General features: G+C 38.6%; 1 long non-coding RNA gene across 1 annotated transcript in view; it reads left to right on the forward strand.

The window, feature by feature from the left end:
* Positions 1 to 23,536, forward strand: part of LOC125911467 (uncharacterized) — a 41,660-nt gene that overhangs the window by 8,919 nt on the left and 9,205 nt on the right. The window lies entirely within an intron of this gene.

Below are 23,536 nucleotides of genomic sequence, written 5' to 3' on the forward strand. Positions count from 1 at the left end.
TACTTTCCTTGTGTTGCTAAGTAGACTTCACTGTTTCTCTGGTTGCAGGTCTAGGGGCTCTCCAGTGACAGCAATGCTAACATTCCCATGGTCAGCTACTTCTTTCACTCCATTTATGTTTGATTTCAATTTCATTTCTAGCATCAGCACTTTTCATTTCTTTGCTGCATTTCATCTTTTTTAGCTCATTTCTTCTTTTGGTTAGCGATTTTTGTAAAATGCCACATGTGTTTATCCCTGTCAAGGAGGCAATACAATATAGGCTTTGCGGTCTGTGCATGAAGTGAATAACAGGTGCACAGTGCCAATCAGGGACAGACTTTGAAAAAGGTGATGTGATAGATTATTGACCGTAATGTGCATCTATTATTTTACATGGCAATTTGAGACTGAAATGCTAGCAACAAAGTTTGTATTTTATGCAATTACTCACAGTTACTACATGTGGTAACTGCTGTTTGAACTGTGTTGTTGGGAAACTGGTATAATTTAACTAAACGATGGTGACTGAAATGTGTACATGTCGGAACCGTGCAAAGCAAGGACTGCCTATACTTATTTTAAGTAAAAGAAGGACAAGAAAGGTTAAGTAATTTTACTGGTGTCATATACAGCAAGTAAGGAGCCAAACTAAGTTTCAACCTTAATTTTTTCTAGCTGTAAGACTCAGGTCTTAATATTTTTTAACCTCTTCATCCCTTTCACCCATTTTACCCACCCCCCTACCACTCTCCCCTTTGGCAACCACCAGTTTGTTCTTTGTATTTAAGCACTGTTTGTTGGCTCATTTGTTTGTTTTTCAGATTCCACATATAAGTGAAATTGCATGGTATTTGTCTTTCTCTGACTGACATATCTCACTTAGCATAATACACTTTAGGTTCATCCATGTTGTTGCAAATGACGAGTTCATTCTTTTTATGAATAATATTCCATTGTGTATACATACCATATCTTCTTTATCCATTCATCTATCAATATATACCTAGGTTGCTTCCATATCTTGTAAATAATGCTGCAATAAACATAGGGGTGCATCTATCTTTTCAAATTACTGTTTTCATATTCTTTGGTTAAATATCCAAAAGCGGAATTATGGGATCATATGGTATTTCTAATTTTTTGAGGAACCTCCATACTGTTCTCCTCAGTGGCTGCACCAGTTTACATTCCCACCAACAGGGCACGAGGATTCCTTTTCCTCCACATCCTGCCAATGCTTGTTGTTTCCTGTGCTTTTTATTTCAGCCATTTGACAGGTGTGAGATAGTATCTCCTTGTGGTTGAGGTCTTGACAATTTTGAATTGCTTTGTTGACAGTGCCTTGAGTTCTGCTTAGTGATGTGTCTCTTACTTTTCAGCTTAACAAAGTGACAGTATCTTATATTTTGAGGAATATTTAACTACTCCCTAGTCTGTGTTTCCCAAACTGTGTTCCAAGATATTGCTAATAGGTATGGTAGAGACCCTAGAACAGTGTCCCTGGGGATCAATGGGGCATTAAGGAGGCCAGACTGAGTGGAGGAGGCAATAGGAGAAGAGCCAGAGCTTTGGAATAAGAGAGGAACCAAGAAGCTAGGCCATGTAAGATCTTATAGGTCTGCATCAGGATTTGGTCTTTTATTCTGAGATGGGAAACTACTGAATGATTTTGAGCAGAAGATTATGGTGTAAGAGAAATGAATGAGCATCCTTCTCTTCTCTCAGGCCTGGTAATTAATGGGAAGGAGGTGCAGGGGAGAGAGGTAGACAGAGAGAAAAGCAGACATGAGAGCCACTCTGCTCTCTTGGCTTTGACCTGGCGATGGGGAGGAATGCTCAGTATGTGAGGGAAATACTCAAGGTAAAGGAGCAGTGCTTGCCCCACTTTGGAAGAAAGTTCTCTCAGACTGCCCCACCCCACCCCATCCCACCCCGACATGGAGCAGTTACAACATGTTGACATAGCATGATCAGATAGAGAGTTCCCAAGAGGTTACATTTCTGGGCTGAGAATCCTTTTAAATAGTGGCCATGCAGGGAAGGTGGCCAGAAGTTGGCTACAGGGTAGACTTCTCAGGTAGGGCTATATTGCAGTCACAGATTTCAAAGGGGAGCCTTGATAACTCAAAGCATGCTCCCTGGATGGGCTGCGTCACCACCATCACCACCTAGGAGATTTTTGAAAAATTTAGTCTCAGGCTCTACCTAAAGCCTACTTAATCCGAATCTCTGGGGCTGAGGTCCAGGAATTTGTATTTTTAACAAGCTATCCTGGTGATTCTTATTCCTGTTAAAGTTGGAGAGCACGTGTCCCTAGCATCATCAGGAGCTGGAAGTGAGGCTGAGTCCATCAGTGAGTCCCACAAGGGCCTTTGCCTAAACTAGAAGGAACAGCAGCCTCCTTCAGCCACCAGGCAGACAGACTGCCCAGCATGCAAAGGAGGTAGCGAAGGTAGAGCACTGGGAATGCCAGAGGCCTATCTTACCCCCATGCCTTCTGGTCATATAAGCCACATACCTCTCTTAATATAATAATAATAATAACAATAATAACAATAATAATAATATATCTTATTTCAGACATCTGACCTTCTTGGTGGAAGGAAGAGGATAGATAAGACACTACTGGGCATTTTATGCAAGTGAACACAAGTACTTCCTAAGAGAACTACAGTTGACCCTTGAACAACACAGGGGTTGGGGGCACCAACCCCCTACACAGTCGAAATTCCATGGGTAACTTTTGACTCCCCCAAAACTTAACTACTAATAGCCCACTGTTGACCAGATGCCTTACCGACAACATAGTCAACTAACACATATTTTGTATGTTATCTGTATTCTGTACTGTAATCTTACAATAAAACTACAGAAAAGAAAATGTTATTAAGAAAATAAGAAGGAAAAGAAAATACACTTGCGGCACTGTACTGTAAAAAAATCTGTGTATAAGTGAATCTGCAGTTCAAACCTGTGTTGGTCAAGGGTCAACTGTATTTAAAATATTGGATGGACGTGTAAACTAGATCGGACTTTCTGTTTTGTTTTGTTTTTTGAAACAGCAGATGGTGAGCATGGGAAGAAGACAAGATTGGCTACAAAGTGACAAAGCCTCCTAGTTATCTGCACATTTCGATTATTGTATTACAATTACATATGTTAGCATGCATTATCAGTCTCCAAGAGTGAAAGGCTGTGTAGTATTCCCACACTTATTTCAACACAGGACCCTGTGTGTTTCCTCCAAGAATAATAAAAACTAACCCTGATTGCATGCTTACTATCTGCCAGGGACTATATTAAGTAAAAATACACCCCCAATAACACTATAGAATAACCCGAAAGTAGTTTCTGCACCATTCCCATCGCAGCAGAGGAAATTTGCAGTGAAGCTCAGGGGTGCTCCTCACCTGCATAGGCCTCTTCCAAGGCCCTGTCTCTAATTTTGTATTTATAGTTTTGCATGTTTTTCCTTTAAAGGGCCACTATATTTCAGCTCCAATATCCCTTGCTACCTGACTGCCACCTGCATGCAAAGTCTGTAACAGAGCTCACCTGGTAAAGAAAAATAACAGGAGAAAAGATCTGCATTAGGGGCGCCTGGGTGGCGCAGTCGGTTAAGCGTCCGACTTCAGCCAGGTCACGATCTCGCGGTCCGTGAGTTCGAGCCCCGCGTCAGGCTCTGGGCTGATGGCTCGGAGCCTGGAGCCTGTTTCCGATTCTGTGTTTCCCTCTCTCTCTGCCCCTCCCCCGTTCATGCTCTGTCTCTCTCTGTCCCAAAAATAAATTAAAAACGTTGAAAAAAAAAAAAAAGAAAAAAAAAAAAAAAGAAAAGATCTGCATTAGCCATTTGCCTCTTAGAGATTAGGACACTGAGATATGGAGATAATACAGCGATATACAGATAGTAAGTTATTCAGTCATACCATCAGTGTATCTCAAGAGCCGGGATTTGCACCCTAGTCATCTGACCCCACATCCCACACCCTTAATCACTAGGCTGTACTGCCTTCCTTCAGCTTGCAGTGTTATTTCCATTATAAACTAGTTTTGGAATGTGTTTATAGTAGACCAGGTAAGGCATCTTGGGGGGAAAAAATTAATCCACCTACATACACCCATACAGAGTTAAGTAGCCACATGAGAGTTTAAAGATAAAGCAAACCCAGTTCTGCCAGATGGGAGACCAGGTTCAGGCTGCTGGCTCCCACTTTACCTCCAACTGTGGGCCAAAAAGGACCAGAAGAGGGAGGAGGAAATTTATGAAACCGAGAGCCATGTTCAGCAATGGAAACCAACCTTGTGAGTGCTCCTTATGAATGGGAAGGCAGAATAAGCCCAATGTAGAGTGAAAATGGTGGTGAGGGTAGAGGGAAGGGCCAGAAGGTAGAAGTAGAGATACAGATTGAGGTTGATAGTGCTGATGGCAAATTCTTCTTCCCCTCTTACTCTCCTGTGGGAACCTAAAACTGGGAGTGGCAATCATAGTCAGTTAGCCAAACTGGGGCCAGAACTAGAATATACCTCTTCATTTTAATGTTAGAAGTTTGACCAACATTAAAGGCTTACAGGTTTGTAGAGAAATAAAAGCTCTGCAATATGGGACATTTGCTGTGCATTAACACACACACACACACACACACACACACACACACACACTGCATGAGCATGAACCTCCCAGACCTAGAACATTACCCATTACATTGATTTCATGGAGCTAGAAAGCAAGAAGCAAGAGTATCAGCTGGAAACAACTGCATTAAGATAGGAATAGCGCCTGGATCTAGCTGGAGTGGAAGTCAGAGGAGGTAGTGTGTAACTGTGTATTTCCTGTATTCCTCACTCCCTGACCAAGAAAGGAAATAAAATATAAAGGTGTTTGCTCTGAGACATGAACAGTGCCTCCAGTGGAGGGACTGAGAACACCTCCAAGGGAGGAGTGGACCACTGAAAGGGAAAATAGAACAACAGAACCCCGATTAAGGTACACATGCATTTCTTCTCTCCTCCCCTGTCTTCTCATTCCCTCTCCACTCATTTTTTCTCTTCTGTCTCATGCACACATGCACATGTGTGTGCACACACACACACCCTATGAGAAACATAAGCCAAGGTTTAGGCTTTTGTTCAAGGTAAATGTCACTAACCAAGGCAATCCACTGTACCAAGAAATAAAGATGAGCTTAAAGGGAAAATTAATTAGATCTCCAAGGAAGGTGAGCATTTTGAAATAAAGATAACAAACTCAGAGGACAACAGAAGTTAACAATTTCAAAGATAGGGACACCTGGGCAGCTCAGTTGGTCAAGTATCAGACTCTTGGTTTCAGCTCAGGTCATGATCCCAGGCTTGTGGGATCAAGCCCTGCATCAGGCTCCACACTGAGCATGCAGCCTGCTTGCAATTCTGTCTCCCTCTGCCCCTCTTCCCTGCTCACGCACATGCTCTTTCTCTAAAATAAAATTTTTTAAAAAATTAAAAAAAAAACAAACAATTTCAAAGACAAAGAAAATTCTAAATGTTTCCAGAGGCAAAAAGAAAATATAAAAATAAAAAAAGGAAATAAAAGTAATCACCTTCAAAATCAGGAATCACAGAGGGATTAGACTTTTCAACTGCAATACTGGTTAGAAAACATTGGAGCTATATCTTCAGAGTTCAGAAGGAGAATGCATTTAAACCTAGAATCTTACTTCTAGCCAAATTATATTTTCAGTGTGAGGAGAAATAAATATTACAGAAAGTTTACCATACATCCTCTTTGAAATAACTATTATAGCCCAAACTCCAGAGGAAAAAAGAGACAAATTCAGGAGCAGACAGTGAGATAAATATGAAAGAGTAAAGAATTGTGTACTTTAATTGTTTAAATGAGCCATTACTACAAATAAGCCCACTTGACCAATATGAATCTGGAATAAAAATGCTAAATCATACAAATAGGAGCTTGGCATGCACAGATGTAGGTAAAAATGTGTTAAGAACCAGTTAAGATTATCTGTTTGGGGAAAAGACTGAGATATTGATAAAATTTAGATAGTTGTTCTACTTTAGTAACTTTGAAGTAACTGCCAGGAGAGTAAAAGTAGAATGAGTAACTTTCTCCTTTTTTTTTTTAAAGTAAGCTTTTTTAAGTAGGGCTTGCACCCCAGCCTCATGACCCGGAGATCAAGACCTGACCTGAGATCAAGAGTTGGATGCTTAACCAACTGAGCCATCCAGGTGCTCCTAGAATGAGTAACTTTCAGAACAGAGGAAGCAAATTTGATTACCCAATAAAGGAAAGGAAAGGAGAAAAAGAAACGAAAGTCAGGAAGAAAGCATGGTGCTTCTTCCTAGCTTCCCTCATGGTTTTGTATCTAGGCAGTTACTTTGGAAAGAATCCCAAAGAATAGGAGTAGGGGACTGGCAAGAGTGACACTGAGAGGAGGGAAAACCAATTTAACAGAGTCCATTTAAGACTGCTTTATCAAGTCAATCACAATGGTGGGCAACTGGGGCTCAATCCACTAGGGTCTTCTGAGAAGCCAGACAGAATGCACCTTAGAATTATCTACTCAAAGGATAGAAGAGAGGAATATTTATCTTCCAGCTCCTATGCTTCATTGATCAAGGGTTGTCCATGGTTGTTAATTCATCTGCACTTCTTGGTTCACCCATCTGTCACATTGGTGAAAGGTTCTTGCAGGTGTCCCAGGCAGTGGTGGTAAAGTCTTGGAGTACAAAGCAAGAGATCCATAGTGCAGCTGAGACAATGTACTGTCAGGTTATATCTGTACACAGGTGGTGACTTCAACAAAGCCTGGAGTAAAATGATAAGCCGAAAGATGACAGCAATAATTGTAATGATAAGCCTTATAAAGGGGTTCAATGCATCAGGTTAAAGAAATGCAGTGCTATGTTATTTAAAGGATGCATACAAAAATATTAATACACTGAGCTTCCAAAGACCTGACAATCTATATTCTCTGACTTTAATGAAATAAAATTAGAACTGAAAAACAAGGTTCTTGGGGGAAACTCCTGCTTTTATTATGTCTTCTTCTTCTACATTTTTTTCTTTTGGGGGAGGGTATAGTAAATTTGGTTATCTGAATGAGTCCTGTTGAAAACAACTAAACATATTGAATAAATTTGTTAAGTTTTTAAATTTATTTTGAGAGAGGGAGAGAGAGAACAGGCAAGCAAGAGAGGAGCAGAGGGAGAGGGAGAGAGAGAATCCCAAGCAGGCCCCACACTGTCAGCTCAGAGCCTGATGTGGGGCTCGATCCCACAAACCATGAGATCATGACCTGAGCTGAAATTAAGAGTCAGACACTTAACTGACTGAGCCACTTAGGTGCCCCCTGGAGAATTTTTAAAAATCTTCCTAAAACTAACAAAGAGCCAACAAGATTTTAAGGAGTTACCAGGAGTTACCAAACCCTGAAGGGGACAAAGGAACCTAAAGAGGTAAGCCAATATAGTGTCCTCTTTGGGCCTGAAAGTGTTGCCAATCCCAGTATATTTAAACTTCCATTCTGATAACTTCATTTGAGGAAAAAAAGCCCAGCATCACACAAGGTGAAGAATCTAAATACTATAGACACTTTCCATAATGATCTGGGCTCTCAAAAAGTTACATTCTGAGACTAAGTGTTAACTAGAAATGAACCAGCACTTATGGGGTATTACGGTATACATTTCCATCATTAACATAGACCCAGGGTCCTTAAGTCTTTTTTTTGGGGGGGGGACCTTAAGTCTTAAACATGGATAAAGGTGTCCCTGATACGGTAATATAATTAAAGTAATATCTCTAGGTATTTGGCAGAAACCAATTTGAAACTTCTGGAAAAAAGTAACTTTATGCAAGATCTCAGAATATCCTCGTAATATTTTTGAAAGTACAATGGCTATAAGGCAGCCCAAAATAACCAAGTTAATAAACAAAACACTATAAATGAGAACTGGGAAAAGCAATAGACAAAAGAAACAGATCTGCAAATGTTCAGATACCAGAATTATCAGTCAAAGACTGTAAAATAATTATGTTTAAATAAATAAAGACAAATTTGGAGGGAAAGTTTGCAAGGAAAAAGAACCTATAAAGATTAATAAATCATATTTAAAAGGAAGCGAATTAAGCCTCTAAAACAGAAAAATACAATGTCCCAAATTAAGAACTCAGTGGATAGGTTAAGCAGTAGATTACATTCAGCTAGGAAGATAAGTAAGGAGAAAATATCCAGAATACAGCATTGGGAGATAATAAAATAGAATATATGAAAGAGGGTTATATTTTTATTTATTTATTTATTTATTTATTCATTCAATATATGAAATTTATTGTCAAATTGGTTTCCATACAACACCCAGTGCTCATCCCAAAAGGTGCCCCCCTCAATACCCATCACCTACCCTCCCCTCCCTCCCACCGCCCATCAACCCTCAGTTTGTTCTCAGTTTTTTTTTTATTTTCAATATGTGAAATTTATTGTCAAATTGGTTTCCATACAACACCCTGTGCTCATCCCAAAAGGTGCCCCCCTCAATACCCATCCCCCACCCTCCCCTCCCTCCCACCCCCCATCAACCCTCAGTTTGTTCTCAGTTTTTAAGAGTCTCTTATGCTTTGGCTCTCTCCCACTCTAACCTCTTTTTTTTTTTTTTCCTTCCCCTCCCCCATGGGTTTCTGTTAAGTTTCTCAGGATCCACATAAGAGTGAAACCATATGGTATCTGTCTTTCTCTGTATGGCTTATTTCACTTAGCATCACACTCTCCAGTTCCATCCACGTTGCTACAAAGGGCCATATTTCGTTCTTTCTCATTGCCATGTAGTACTCCATTGTGTATATAAACCACGATTTCTTTATCCATTCATCAGTTGATGGACATTTAGGCTCTTTCCATAATTTGGCTCTTGTTGAGAGTGCTTCTCTAAAGAAGACATCCGGATGGCCAACAGGCACATGAAAAGATGCTCAACGTCGCTCCTTATCAGGGAAATACAAATCAAAACCACACTCAGATATCACCTCACGCCAGTCAGAGTGGCCAAAATGTTCTCAGTTTTTAAGAGTGAGGGTTATATTTTTAAAGAATAAAATAAGAAGGGTTGACATAGCAAATTGGTGTCTTAGAAAGAAAGAAAGGAGAGACCAATACTTTAAAAGATAATGGCTGAAAATTCTACAAAGACATACATTATTCTATAAATTCAAGAAACTCAAATAGCCAACAGGCAAGTATAGCTGATTTCTGTACAGCAATAATGCAAGCTAAAAGTAAGTAGAATGGCATCTTTATTGTGCTGAAAAAGAACAGTCAAATTATATTCAGTAGCAATATTTTTCAAGAATAAAGAGATTCTGTGAAAAAAAAAGAAAGCATTTACTACCAATATACTCAGAGCAAAAATTCTAAAGCATCTACGAAAGAAATGAATAATGAAGAAAATGACAAATACTTAGGTCACCTATATAAACAATGGGTAATGTAAAACAATAGAAATAATGTCATGCAAGGTTTAAAAAAGTATATATATTTTCTGTAATGGTGAATCTGGTAATTCCAATCAACGCACCTGCTGAGAACAGCTAGGAAAGCTATATTGGAGAGCCTAAGAAGAATTACAGCACCAGGGTTCAGGAAAAGAAAAAAACAAACATGGGACAGCTGATATTTGGGACATCTATCGATTCCGGAAGAATCAACTGATAGGCTAAAAGATGAACTGAGCTTTTCACAGACTCATAGGGTTAGCAGGACAAAAACTAGACTGCAGGGCCAATTAAGCAGTAATCTGCTTAAAACATAAACACTCCCTGCTTCAAGTGGCATCCCCAAATACTGCACTCCAGGAGTAAATGTGAACTAAAATAGAACAGTCAGCTTCAAATCACCTCAATAACTGGATTAAACTAAAATAGTCTGGGTCACTAATGCACCTAGACACCTAGACAAGAGTAAATCCTCTCTGGAGGAAAAACAGCGTCATGCTGATCCTCAAAATATTTCTACAGTTCTTCATATTCAATTCTAGTATCAAGCTAAACAAAACCCAGGCATACTAGTAAACATCCCCAAATAGTAAGAGAAATAATAGTTAAAAGAAAGAGGTATACAAGGATAAAGATGTTATCAGATAGTGGTAGTTAAAATAATGCCTAATATCTTCAGGGAACTAAAAGCAAGATTTAGAATTTTGGCAGGGAACTAAAAACTATACAAAAGAGCTGAAAAGAAAGTCTAGAACTAAAAAGTACAATAACTGAAATTAATAATACGATGGATTGCTTTCAAGGCAGATTACACATGGCTCAAGAGAGAATTAATGAACCAGAAAACAGATCACAAGAAAATATCCAAACTGAAGGACAAAGAGAAGAAAGTTTAGAAAATAGAGGAAACAGTGTAAAAGAAGAGAATAAAGAATAAACAATAAAATAAGTATATGGATAAATAAATTATAAATAAAATAGACTGCATAAAACATAATGCCTTTTGAATAAATGTGTGAATATACATACAAATATATGCATATGTATGTATGTATACATGCATGCATGCTTACATATATATGCATATACCTACATGCATGTATACCATATACATATGCATGTGTATATATGTTGAGTGTCTTCTGTGAGACTCTTATCTACTCTACTGGGTTGTCTCTGAACAAATTAAGGAAAATATCATGAAGATATTTTCAAAAATATTTAGGACTGAATGAAAAGGCTTACTAAAAAGGAGGAAGATGTAAATAAATAATATACTAAACAAAAAGTGAAACTAGCCAAAAGAATAACATATTTTTAAAAAATTAATGAAAGCACATCATAAACTACAAGTTAGTAAGTCTGAAAACTTGATGAAATGAAAACAAATATTGAAGAAAGAGAACATTTTGAAATTTACCAAGGTGAAAGAAAACTTTAATAGACCAAAAGGTACTAAGGAAATTTGATCAATTATTGAAAAAAAAAAGTTTACAAGTGGCCATGTCTGGGCTGTTTTACAGATAAGGTCCACAAGAAACCCATACCCTCCAATTACTGGTAAAGCTAACCAATTAATGTTATAATGCTAGTACAGTCTTCATACCAGATTTGAAAAGGATAGACAGAGAAAAGGAGATTATGGGTTAATTTTATATATAAACAAAGATGCAAAAATACTAAACAAAAAAGTAATTAAACCCAACATGCTATAAATAACAATAGTAACAACAAAACATCATGATCAACTAAGGTTTATACCAGGAAGGTAAAGTCTAGAAGAGAGAAGTCATATAACTAACTCAATAAACTTTAAAAAAGAGTTTGATAAAATCGAACAACTATCTATGATAAAAAGCTCTTAAGAAGGAAAAAAAAAAATTAGAGAGGGAGGGAGCCAAACCATAAGAGACTCTTAAAAACTGAGAATAAACTAAGGGTTGATGGGGGGGTGAGAGGGAGGGGAAAGTGGGTGATGGGCATCGAGGAGGGCACCTGTTGGGATGAGCACTGGGTGTTGTATGGAAACCAATTTGACAATAAATTTCATATTAAAAAATAATAAAGAAAACTAATAAAAATTTAAAGAAAATAAAAGTAGGAATGGAAGGGAATTCTTTTACTCTGATAAGGGAAATATATAGCAAGATTCATATTAATGGAGAAATTTTAGAAGAGTTCCTTTTACATTTAGAAACGAGATAAAGATCCTATTATTGACATATAACACTGTATGTCCTGGACAATAGAAGACAAGCCCTAAACTAAATAAATTAAATAAATAAAAAAGAAATGAGTAAAATATGAGATTTATATACAAAAATTTGTAGTGTTCCTCTAACAGAAAATAAGATATCGCAACAGTAATAAAAACATTAATAAGTTTCCCTACATAAACCAACAATGAATGCAAAAGAAAAATCTATTCTTTAAAATTCTTTAAAGGTCACAAATAAGGTTACAACATTCTATTAAAGGTTATAAATAATGGAGGGATATACCATGTTTGATTGGTATATGATTGGAATGACTCATGCAGAAGTGGGAAGGAAGTAAGTTGTTCTAAATATAAGAACATGGAATCTAAAAACAACATGAGTAAAAAATAAACAGATGTAAATTTATACAATGTATGTAAAATTTATAAACAAAAACTATATTATATATTTTTTAAGATATATGGGTGTGTGTGCACACATACATACATTCCTAATATGAATTCTATTTCTTAGTCATATGTGTTTTTATATATATCCATATATTCTATTTTAAGAACAAACATTAAAGACCGAGGGAAGCTTATTATTGCTTTCACAAGTGCCTTAAATGGTAACTTAGGCTGGTCCTGAAAGACTTAATCTCTCTAAATACTTAGCTTAGTTTACTCAGGGTTAGAAGAGATGATGCTGGCATACTCACTAAGTTAGAATGATAATAAAAATCTTCCAAACACATTTACAGTGTAATATCATACCTCTGCTTGGGTATATTAATGCAATATCCCTTGATGGCTAATGGACACTGGGCACTCTGAGGCTCAGTCTTCTATTTGAGATGATGTACTACTCAGTAATTCGATTACCAGTAATGGGACTCAGCCATGAGAAGGAATCTGATTTCATCTCTGAGGTGGAAAGAAGCAAGCAACAGACAGATTCCAACACAAGTTGTGTTTTGTTTTCAAAGTAGATATTTTGATGAGGTATATGGGTCACCTGGCAGCTCCTATTCATCGCTCAATTTCTAATCTCCTTGCTGTGCCCATGCACAGCACAAATCAGACCATTCCCGTGCCTTGAGGGGTTCTCTGCTCTCTTAGAGGCCCAAATCACCTACCTCTGGCACAGAATTATAATCATTGCTTTCCAATACTTGACCAATGGTTCTTTAGAAAGAAAGATTAGGAGTCCTAAAGAAATTGTTCTGATCTTGAACAGTCTTTGAGCTTCTAAATGCTCTGAGAGTTAGCCCCTGGGGCACAGTGGAAGCCCTCTCCCCAATCTCTGTGCCCCACATTCTTAATCTTCTCCTTAGGGTGTGTCTCAGACTTTTTCTTAGACTTCCATGTATGTAACAGGGTAAGGATGGCTCTCAGAGACGGTAAAAGCAGCAGATGTCTCAGCATCCATTAGCAACTATAAAACATGGTCAGAAGCATTTCATGCCCCAAATTTATGTTCTTAAACATCACTGATTACAACTTCTAGATCATTTTTGAGACTAGGTGAATCTATGATACTAAATAGTGCTGTTACTTATGTGAGTCATCCTGTATAAAAGAAAGAAATGTTATGATTTTTTAATTATTTCTTACATTATCCACTACTGTATTTGTTCACCTCATGTGATGTCATTGTTGTTAATTAGTGTTATTGTAACTTTGATTTCAGCTTACATCTGAGCAGAGTCTGGGCTAACTCTGGATTTAAGAGAATTAAAGGGCCTTTAAAAATAGTTAATTTATTTCCTGATGTCTAAGAGGAAATGTAGTGTTACAGCAGGGTGTAAAGACAGCTGTTTCATATGGGTCTGGAAAACAGTGCTCTTTGTTCTCTGTGAGAATTTAAATATAGTGATATCATGGGATGCTTGAAAGAAAGATTAGGAGTGGTATCACTCCTAGGAGTTTTCTGGGTGATTTGTCATTTCACAATGTGATATTTTGTCCAAATGTTGTCAGTTTTCAAGATTAAAGTAATCTTATTAAAGATAGCTTAACGTTCTTTGGTCAGATATACCCTCCCTATGTGATACTTATGGGAGTATCATATATTCCACATTCTGATGTTGGGCTACTCCATTCTGTTGTGATTTTCTCTTGATCTCATCCTACACTAGGCCAGTGGTTTTCAAAGTGTGGTTCCTTGGGCCAGCAGCATTGGTATCACATGAGAACTTGTAAAAATTCAAGCTCTCAGGCCCTACACCAGAACTATTGGATCAGAAGCTCTGGAGTTGGGAGTCCAGCAGTCTCCAGTTTGTGAGAGAAACTCCAGGTGATCTGATGCACGCTAGTTTGAGAGCCTTCTCCCTTGGTCAATTCTACCCTCAACATGTAGCACCATGGATGTACTTTCATGGTAGCACCACATAAATTAGCCCAATTTTCTGATGCTAGGTCGTTGCATTTTGTTGTAATATTCCCTGTGGGTTTATAAGGCGAGTTCACACCCTGAAGTTACAATTTCTTCAGAATGAAATGGACAGGTCTATTCCATGAACTGTAGAAAGAGGCAGATCCTGGGATAGGCAATGGGGACCTGGAAATGAAACCACCTGCCCCATGCAGAGGGATCTTGTGAGACCATTGTCAGCAGAGGTGGTGGCATAGAGGCCCAAGGAGAAAGGGGCCTGTGTGACAGTTCTCGGGTCACTGTCAGAACAAACCTGAGAAAATAGTGTAGAGGCCTAATTCAGGATGGGTGCTGCCGGCATGGTAATGTTGGCAGTAGAGATCAATGTTATACCTAGAGGCTGGTGAAACTCAAATATGCATTCACACCTGCTGGACTGCCTACTTATCACAACTTCCTTTACCCCTACTTTGCTGACCTATAATTCTAACTCAGTGCCTGGTTCTCCCCTATCTCACACTGTACTGACCTTTCCCTTGGCCCTCACATTACAATATATAAAAATCAATGAGATTTGAAAGGCAGGACATACCGTTTCACAGTTAAGACAAGGATACTGCAAAAACACATCGTATTAATTCTCATTCTTCCTCCATTTTTCTTATGACACTATAAACCAACACCCATGAAGTAATCAGAAACTGAAGAAAGCATAAATCTCACCTAAGAATTTTGAGAGGGATAATAAGGCCTTACCCTTCGCTGGTAAGAATTTAGGAAAGTGAGGCAAATTTCAGTTAGAGTTCCAGTCAACCTATTTAGCCTCTTTGGCTTTTCTTTGAAAGTTATACATTTATGTTTTAGGGTTTTTTTTTTTTTTTTTTATTAAAAAAAAATTTTTTTTAACGTTTATTTATTTTTGAGACAGAGGGAGACAGAGCGTGAACAGGGGAGGGGCGGAGAGAGAGGGAGACACAGAATCTGAAACAGTCTCCAGGCTCTGAGCTGTCAGCACAGAGCCCGACGCGGGGCTCGAACTCACAGACGATGAAATCATGACCTGAGCCGAAGTCGGACGCTTAACCGACTGAGCCACCCAGGCGCCCCTAGGGTTTTTTTTTTTAATGATGATTTATTTTTGAGAGACAGCACACAAGCAGGGGAGGCACAGAGAGAGAGGGAGATAGAGGATCTGAAGTGGAATCCATGCTGACAGCAGTGAGCCTGACACAGGGCTTGAACCCACAAACCTCAAGATCATGACCTGAGCAGAAGTTGGATGCTCAACCAACTGAGTCACCCAGCTGACCCTACGTTTTACGTTTTTAAAAAGAGAAAAATTTCTTCTGTTTATCTTGAAATGAGGTCTTTATGGAATTTTGTTAAGAATCCTAAGGAGTTCAGAAACAAAACCAAATAAACCAACAACAAAACAATGTAAATGAACAACATAGCCTCAAATACGTGTTCCATCACTAGATTTTTATTCTAACTTCTTAATCTCCCATTCTCTTTAGATTCCAACAGACACTCCTAGACATTTCTTATGGGTTTTATATCCAGGCTGCCAAGATGAACATCTTATTTAAGACTTTCCTTGATTCTAATGCCAATCCAGTCATTTCAATCATTTCAGCTTTCCCTCAGGGAATATCCAGAGTGGAGTTGCCATTTAGGCACCAAGAGTAACAGCTCTGATTTAGCAGCCATTTAGGCACCATTTAGGCACCAAGAGTAACTCCACCAGAGTGGAGTTGCCATTTAGGCACCAAGAGTAACAGCGTGATTTAGCAGCTAAATCACAGGGGAACAGCTTGTGGTCCTTCCAAACATTTTCACAGAACATCTTTTATTATAACAAATTTAGCTTTCTTTGTATAACTGAAAGTGATTGCATTGGTTAATAGACCTTTTTGAGTTGTCCTTATGTAAAATTTGGACATGTCCCTAAATTTCTACATGGAGCAGGAACTATGTTATCAGAAGAGTTTAGTGACAGATATACTGGATTATCAGTAAGGACAGCTGGCTTTGTTACTTAACTTCTCTAGGCCCCACTTCTTCATCCATAAAATGAATGAACTGAACTCTGATCTTAAATAATATTTAGTAGCCTTTAAAGTCTAGTCCAGACATAAATATTGTTGATGCTATAAAACTCAATTTGATCTGTTCTTTTGCATTACCTCACATTGTCTGGTTGAGTTTCTTTGCACAGAATAGTAATAAATGCTACTGGATGACTCTTAGACTATGTTTCCAAAACTGTGTCCTGGCATTGCTTTCTTGAGACACCCACGCCTGACTTTGTATGACTCCACTCTTTCAGCAACGCACTTCTGGAACAAGAAGTACTCAGCTGGTGAAGGATGAGGCTGGACATCATCCTGAAATCAAATAGACTCATCTAAATAGCCTACGTCTATTGGCAAACCAGCCCAATTCCATAGTTCTCAAACTAAAATAAAAATCCATTTCACTTCCTTCTCTGGCTTGAAGTCCCGAGGCCAAGTACATCGGGATGAATAAGGCAAAACCAGAAAACAACTTCCATGAAAACTTGTTTTAAATAATTGCTTATTTTATGCCAGATGTTCTGTCATATACTTTAAATATTTTTTTATTCTCTTAACAACTCAGTGAAGTAAGTATTAGCATTCCCATTTTACAGGTGAAGACATAATCTCAGAGCAATTTGGTGACTTGTCAAAGATCATGCCCCTAGTAAATGATAGAATCTATTGGAACCCAGGTCAGTTTGGATGCTCTTTCCACTATATCATCCTGCTTCTCACATTTTAGATATTGACCAAGAAACATATAATATTAGAATACAGAAGCATAATAGCATAGACATTTGAGTAAAAAGAACATTATTCCATATAAATATGGCCTTTCCTTTCAGTACACCTAGATGTGGCCCACACAGCTGCCAAAGATTACTTAGCAGTCTCTAATTTCAACCCTTCCCTCTCCAGCTTATGTTTCTTGCTGGCAGAATAGTAGGATCTAGGAATAGAATCTCCTCAGTTGGGTGAATTTAAGCTGTTCCTCAGTGATGGTCACCACTTAACATTACCACAACAAAAAACACACCTCTTGAGTTGCTAGACAATCGTTTACCCTAAATGCTAACGAAAAAAGATATTTTAGTGAACTATCAGTCCCTGGTTGTTGTTTTTTTTTTGGGGGGGGGATCAGACAGAGAAAAAGAATGTAGTCACTTCAAAGCATTTTGTTGAACCAGTTACATTTCCTGGACATGTAGAATGATGATACTGATTGCTATGAGGTGCCTCAGTTGGACTGTAAAGATGATTTGCTCACACAAGAATTAATCTAGATCCAAGAGATAAAGACGTTATGGCTGCCAAATTCAGAGTCATCCAGGAGTGTAGAAGATAAGTGATAAGGAGAGAGGACAGAAACTTTTAAAGATACCAATGTCTAAGGGCTTAAACAAAAATTAAGAACAGAGAAGTAGGATAGGGCAAAGAGAGGTCTGACAATCAGATTTAGGATTAGGATGAATATTGGCACAGATGAATAATGGCACAGATGGTTAGAAATGCAGGAAGGGGGCACCTGGGTGGATTCATCAGTTAAGCGTCCGACTTTCCCTGAGGTCATGATCTCGTGGTTCTTGAGTTCAACCCTGTGTCGGGCTCCGTGTGGACAGCTCAGAGCCTGGATCTTGCTTCAGATTCTGTGCCTCCCTCTCTCTCTGCCCCTGCCTTGCTTGTGCTGTTTCTCCCTCTCTCAAAAATTAAACATAAATATTTTAAAAAGTTTAAAGAACATTAAAAAAAAGAAATGTAGGAAGGAGCTTTTTCTAGGGTAGAAACTACAGGAACTCAGTAAAACTGAATATGTTTTATAAGACTGAGAATATATATTGGAATATGTGTCACTCCAGTGACAAAATTTTCAGATATCCTTGGATCTCATTGCCATTTGGGCTGCTCAGAACAGATACCATACAGGCATTAAGGCCAGTTAAATTAAGCATAGTATAATTAAGTCCTAGTATGATGTATCTATAGTTTTAATTATTATAATATCTCATATTACATACCTCACAAACAAACACAATGCATACTTGCTTATTTTGCCATAACTTAAAAAGTTGATAAGTCAGATGGTAATATTGTCACATAACATGAATATTACCATTATGTTCCATTGTTCCTACTACTGCTTCTTGCATTAGTTCTTTGTCATTCATTCCTGTCCTCATTCATTCATCAAATACTTATGTCCAGAACTTACTCTGTGCCAGGAAATCTGCAAGATGCTAGAGGAAGAGAGAGGAGTATGAGAAAGGCCCCATCACCAAGGAATTCTGTTCAGTGGGATAAACAGACTCTCAAACCCCAAACCTCAGTACAGGGTGACAGTGGTGGGCCAGAGGCACATTTGAAGTCTGTCAGGACTTTAGGGAACATTACAAAGAAGCCCTAATGGCCCAGCTGAGTTGGAAACAATGAATTTGTGCCCGTATCAACTCAACTTGCTGCTAGAGAAAAATAACAAAATATATCAACGCAAGTAAAGAAGCAAAGAAATCGAGTGGATTTGCTAGAAACCTAGAGATTTGCAAGGTTGTAGCACAGGAGAAAAAAAGAGATTGAGAGATTTAGGGTATTTTTCAATAAAGAGCTCAGTCTAAACTACCTAGGCAAGAAAGAAAGCTAAAAGTGGTTGGGAGAGTTTGTAGATCTCAATGAGATTTTAAGGACAGGAATAGTGAATTAGGCATTTTGGCTCAATATATCACTTAGCCAATAATTAGGGTATACATATAACTTATTTCTCAGACTGGGTGAAGGGGAGCACAAGAGATGATTAACAATTACTCCAGGCAGCAGGTGTATACTGGGATGACCCTAGGAGGCGTAGCTGCCCTGTCAGTAACCTTGTGCTCGACACTGTACGAGGCACTGCAGATACGGTGGAAAACAAGGCAGAAATGGGACCTGACTTCATGGAATTTACATCATACATGAATGACAAACACTGAACTAGAAACTATAACTGTGTCTAGTGTTGCTAAAAAGACAGATGAAAGCGCCACAGGGTTTATTAGACAGGAAACGACGCCCTCTCAGAGGCTGGCAAAGGGTCTCCTCTGGAGAGGACGTCTAAGCTGAGACTGCAAAGGTGAGTAGGAATTTGAAGGTAAAGATATGAGCCTGAGTGTCCAGGCAGAGGGAAGAACATTTACTAAGGCCTTAGGAGGGGAAAGAACATTACATTTGACTTCTAAATTCTAATATATACATTTTTTCAAATTCTTACGATCATTTTTCTCATTGTTTTCTTCCCTTATGGTTTATATTCCATCCTTCATCCCTTTGAACATTTTAAACATTCTCTGTAAATTTCTCATCCAGGTTATTCTACTCTTCCAAGCTGTGGTTCCTATTTCTTTCACCAGCTGACCTTCATGCATAGTTTGTTTTATAGCATGGTTTATAAATTTTAACCATGAGCTAGTCATTAGAAGACAGGTCTCTGTGAGGAAGTGGTTTACAGGCTGCTTTTGTTTTGCTTCAACTTGAGCAAATTGGCTCCCTTTTTAGGTTAATTTCTCAGCTTCAGTTTCCTCCACTTAGGCCATGTGATTTCAAATTCTCCATCTGTGAATGGCACGGACCTTGGCGTTTGATTTCTTACAGGTGATGTCCTCTCCTCTGTGATCCTGGGATACTATAAACCCTCTTCTTGTTGTTCTGGGCTGATGGGCAGAGTTCCCTTAGTCTTCATTTCAAAGTCAGTACAACCTTTTGTGATTCCCAGGTTTATCTAAATAGCTCAAACTTTCCTCTTAGGTCCCAGAACATGGAACCTTCTTCCAGGGGACTTCTTAGAACCAATTCCAGCTCTTAAGGCCCGTATCTGGTTGCAACAATTCTATGATGTGTGTGGGGCGTGAGGTTCTGCTTAGCACTCTGACTTGGAGTTCTGTCTTTAATTCTGATTTAATTCTGAGAACTCTTTCTTGGCTTCAAGCTCAGCAATATAAAGAAGTTTTAAGTGATATATATTTTCCATATTTAGAGCAGAAGAGTGAAGAATTCTTTCATATCAGCTCATGTTACAACATGATAAATTTGGGAAACTTTTAAAAAACATATTCATTCATTCAAGAAATATTTATGGAGCATCTGTGATGTTCTAAGTATTACAGAACTGAAGGGTAGAGGGTAAAGGTAGAGGGGCATGAGTTAAGATTGAAGAGTGACATGAAGTATGAAAATCATGTTAATAATCTGGATTTTTTTTCAAAGCAAATGAGCAGCTACTGAAAAACTTTAAGATAGGTTTGCATTTTGAAAATGCAGAATAGAGAATGGATTAGAGCCCAAAAAAGAGTAGTGTGTGTCTGTGGGTGGGGGAAGTGTATGGTAGTCCAGCAGGAGATGATGGTGACTTGAACCAGGCAGGGAGGGTAGATAAAAGTGAATGAACTTAGGAGACTTTCAGTAGTGAATTTAGTTAATACTTGCATCCAGACTTAACTGGGGAAGGGATAGGGATGAGTCAAAGATTACTCCCAGGTGCTTGGCTTGAGTAGTTGTTAATACCATTTAATGAAAAAACACAAGAAGGAACAAAGTTGATCCCAAGTTTGTTTTGGGGCATGTTGAGTTTAAGGCAGCAGACAGCCTGGTGGAGATACCAAGTAAGCTGCAGGCTATCTGGGTTGGGGCTCAGAGCATAAATCTGAGCTGAAAATAAAAAAGAAACTGAATTGGGGGTGCCTGGGTGACTCAGTCAGTTAAGTGTCCAACTCTTGATTTTGGTTTAAGTCATGATCTCACAGTTCATGAGTTCAAGCCCTGCATCAGGCTCTGTGCTGATGGTGCAGAGCCTGCTTGGGATTCTCTCTGTCTCCCCTCTCCCTCTGCCCTTACCTGCTTGCTCTCTCTCTCAAAAATAAATAAATAAAATTTAAAAAATAAAAAAAAAGAAAACTGAATTGTTTGGGGTAGATGAAATTTTCTGAAGAGAGACAGTAGAGTAGAAGAAAGAGGGCTTGTGATCTACCTTGAGGGGTTCTACTCACTTGACAGTTGGGTAGAGGTAAAGAGGAGCCAAGAAAAGAACAGCTGGAGGGAAGTATTATATGAAGGATGACTTTTTTCCCCTTAAGAAGGAACAGACTTGAGAATATTTATTAGCTGATGGGAAGGACACCAAAGAAGTTATTACAGAAAGACATTTGCCAACATAAAATTTCTGACAAACTGGAAGAGGATGGGGATTCAGAGCAGAGGTAAAGGATTGGCCTTTGATGGGGGGACAGCACTATAACAAGAGGGGAAAAGGCAGGACAGATATAGATGCAGATAGGTTTGTAAATTGATTTTTGAAAGGTTGTGGTAGTTCTTCTTTGTGTTATTTTCTCTGTAAAGTAGAAGGTGAGTTCATCTGCTCAGTATAATGGGGTAGGTAGAAGGACAGAGGCTTGAGGAGACAGAGTTTAAGACAGAATGGACCATAAAGACACAGTGGGATTTCCAGGCAACATTGACAGCTCAGAAATCTTCCAGTTCATATGATTTTTCTCTGCTAGTGTTCTTCATCCTGAGCATAAACATAGAGGTGGGTACCTGGCTTTGCCAGGCTTGGGACTTTGCCAGACAGGTGCTAGAAAAGGACGATGAGTCACAGTAAGTTAGAATATTGACATGAAAGTGGCTAGTTAAGATGATGGATTATGGAATACAGACTGGACAAGGGAGGAAACAATATAGGAGGGAGAAGACGAGAAGATAATAGAAGAGTGCTATGGTCTGAATGTTTGTATAACCCCAAAATTCATAGGTTAAAATCCTAACCCCCAAAGATATTGATATTAAGAAGTCAGACCGTAGCAGGTGCTCTTGTCATGAGGGTGGAATCCTCATGAATGGAATTAGTGCCCTTATAAAAGATGCTCCAGATAGATCCCTAGGGCCCTTCTGCCATGTGAGGACAGAGAGAGAAGGTGCCAGCTATGAACCCAGAAGACTGCTCATTCAACTTTGCTGGCACTCTGATCTCAGACTTCTAGCTTTCATAACTGTGAGAAATAGTTTTCTGTTGTTTATAATCTACCCAGTCTGTAGTATTCTGTTATAGCAGCCCAAACAAACTAAAACAAATGGTCAATGGACTGAAAGTTGCAAGCGAAGTAGTGATAGATCCAAGCAAGTCAGCCAAAATGATCAGAGTCTATAAACTAAAAATGTGAAGTTTGTAGAAGTGGTTTCAAAGGTGGAAGACTTTCCAGGGATGAGTTCCAGAGTCTTACTCTGGGAATGGTATCTATATTAGTCAAGATAATATAAACTATCCTGCATTAAAAGATTAGTGCCAGTCTCAGATACAAATATCAAATAAAACAAAGCTTTATTTATCATGCATGCTGCTTTTTTGAAACGCTTCCAGGTTTCTATGACAGAGGATAAGACTACACCAAGTTCTTAAATGCCTTGGTCTAGAAGCAAAACATGTGACTTCAGTTCACAATCCTTTGTCCAGAAGTCATCATATGGCTTCATCTATTTGCAAAGGGGCTGGGAGACTTGAAGGAGTGCATGGATATTAAGTGAGAAATTAATGTTTCTCCATGGCTGCTGAGATGGATGGAGGTGAAGGTGATTACAAATAAAGTCATTATGGAAGGGCGTCCTTGATGATTGTCAGAGTTGTGGGAGAAAGAAAAACTGAATGAGGTGCTATACCATTTAGTGAAAGGAAGTGTCATTGCAAGTTGGTAGATAAGAGCAATGAGAAGGAAGAGAGTTGAATGGTGAATCCAAACTTTTTAAGAAGAGAAGGATTTTGCCCTGGGTGGAAAAGCAAGTGTCTAGGAAAATGCATTTGGGAACAATAAAGAAATCTATCACTTCAGCAATAGGAATCCAGCTGTTCCACTAGACTGCAAGGGAATCAGGACTATTGCCCAATAAAGTCCTGTGGAGAGATAAGAATGGCCATATAGCCAGTCCTCATAAACACATATGGTTGTTTCTGTGATAGGAAATTACTTCTGACTATTAATTGATATTTTTTCGGGTATTTCTTTGTCTTTTGTGTTTAGCCCTAACTAGTTAGCTAGTTTTTGCTCATAGCCTCAGTGTGAGGATTGTAGCAAAGTGGAAAGCCAAGGGCCTTTAACACTACTCCTAAATTCTAGTCTACAAATGGCCCAAGCCATGAAAATAATGGAAAAGTGTGATGGGCAGAACAACAGCCCCCCACAACGTCCATGTCTTAACCCCTACAACTTGCAAATATGTTAGGTTATATGGAAAGGGGGAATTAAAATTACAGATGGACGATGGATGAATGGATAAAGCAGATGTAGTATATATATATATATATATATATATATATATATATATAATGGAGTATTACTTGGCAGTCAAAAAGAATGAAATCTTGCCATTTGCAACTACATGGATGGAACTAGAGGATATTATGGTAAGCGAAACTAGTCAGTCAG

Source organism: Panthera uncia (assembly GCF_023721935.1).
Source record: "Panthera uncia isolate 11264 chromosome C1 unlocalized genomic scaffold, Puncia_PCG_1.0 HiC_scaffold_3, whole genome shotgun sequence".
NCBI classification, from domain to species: Eukaryota; Metazoa; Chordata; class Mammalia; order Carnivora; family Felidae; genus Panthera; species Panthera uncia.